We start from the raw sequence: 2,032 nt of genomic DNA, 5'->3' as shown, positions 1-2,032 counted from the left end.
TTTTGTTATACACCTAGATTTTCATGTGGCAACAAAACGAGCACAGTGATTAGTTGATTCGTCGGCACGTGCCCCTGATCAACTGTATCCCTTCTGGGATACAATTTCGCAGTTGTTGCGCGCGCGGAAAGTCTAAATATATAACAAACTTTATGTATGGTCCCTCGTTAGGCCTTTACACAAATATCCCGATATTTTTTGAGATATTTAGAAGTTTCCGAGATTTTTAGAATATTTTAAAAAAATTTAAGATATTTAGAAAATGTTGGGTATTCCTTCAATACAGAGAAAGAGAAGTAGTTTCGCTGCTGGACCCGCTGAGATCGCCAGCTGCAAGTGAGTTGTCAAGAAAAAGAAAGCTTTCGGTCAACTCCGTCAACTCGCCTGGAAATCGTCGGTCGCAGACCATTGTGTCGAGGAAGGCAAATGAGCCTATGAAAGTTTCTGCAAGTCGAAGAGTGCAAGAGTTTAAAGAAGAGTCCTTTATTGTTAACCAGAATGATGCATTTTTCTGCCAATCTTGCCGGGAAGAGCTAAATTTAATTGCTTATCGAGGAAAAGAAGCAGACGTGTCTCTCCCTCACCCGCCATGTTCTTACTTCTTGCTCCACCGACGTCAAGACCTTTCAGCGTTTATCCAGGAAGTACATGTCCTTGCTCTTGCAGTTCCGGGGGCTCGACTGTTCATTAAGGAGATCAATATTGCTATTGCAAAAGGTCTCCGCTCTTCTCGCCCAATAACTGTTTCGGGTTCTTTGAAAGAAGAAAGTCGACATTGGTTGTTCGTTGAGTCCTGGACGGGTTTCCTTCCTGGGCGCCAAGAACTCCATCATCAAATTAGGTTATGCTCTGATACTTCTTCCTTCGCTTGGGCTTGCACCCTTGGTCCCAACTCTCATGACGCCATCATACGCAATTACTGACCTCCGGAACAGCGCACTCTTCACATAAATTAATGTTAACCCTTGTCAATGCCCTAGAGGCCTTATCGTTCCGTAATAGCTGGGTAGACTTATTTACTGATAGCCAAGTTCTCATTAGAGCCTGGCAGTCTCAAGGTGCAAGGTCACATACCCTTTCTAACGCTCTGAAGAAGCTGTTTGGGTTGTCACCAAAACTAATATTTGTTATATCCCCTCTGTTGTTAATCCTGCGGATCCTGCAGAGGTAAAACTCGCGATGGGTGGTGCCAAGCTATCCCCGTCTGCCTGGTCCCTCGTTCGGGCTAAATTTGGAGGTCAGTTTGGTCACTCCGTGGATTTGATGGCTTTGCCGTCGAATGTACAATGCGCTTTGCCTTTCTTTTCTCCATACCCAACTCCTGGTTCTACAGGGGTTTTTGCGCAGCTTCCGGCCAATCATTGTGTCCTGTCTTCTAACCCTTATATTTTCCCTCCCATTATACTAATTCCCCAAGTTTTGCGTTTTGCTAAAAGCCAGTCCTTTTCTTGCGCTCTTGTTGTTCCTGATGTTCGACCTCGCAAATTTTGGTGGCGTCTTCTTCAATCATTTCCTTCTTTTCTATTAGCACCTGAAAGTACGCCGGATATAGTTTTTTCTCCCTCCTCCCATGATTTTTCTTCTTCCTGGCCCCTACCCTTAGACCTATGGGTTTTCCTCATTGTTATGCCATAAGATAATTTTCCTGGGCTTCCTGTGCAATATCCTTATCCTTAATACCATTGTTAAGATAATATGGTAACCCTTGGATGCGAGAATCTTGGTTTTATAACCATGACATCATCAACCGTCCGTACATACGTCCACCCCTCCATGTATGCCAATATGACCAGTATCATGCTGGTTTACAGCATACATCTTTGATATTGGACATCCATCTTTTAATCAATTGACACCTGTCAAAACAAGGTATCTGCTGACCAGTATCACGTGACCACATCGTGGGCTCAAGCTCAGAGCTCACCGATGTCAGCTGTTTTTTTTTTTAAGTTTACCGCTGACCAGGTACTGATTTTCAATTGGATTGCAGGCTCAACCCAGATTACCTCACCTAAACATAAGCGAGGCTTCG

This window comes from Montipora foliosa, chromosome 6 (assembly GCF_036669935.1).
Source record: "Montipora foliosa isolate CH-2021 chromosome 6, ASM3666993v2, whole genome shotgun sequence".
NCBI lineage: Eukaryota > Metazoa > Cnidaria > Anthozoa > Scleractinia > Acroporidae > Montipora > Montipora foliosa.
Note: the sequence above shows the minus strand (reverse complement) of the source record.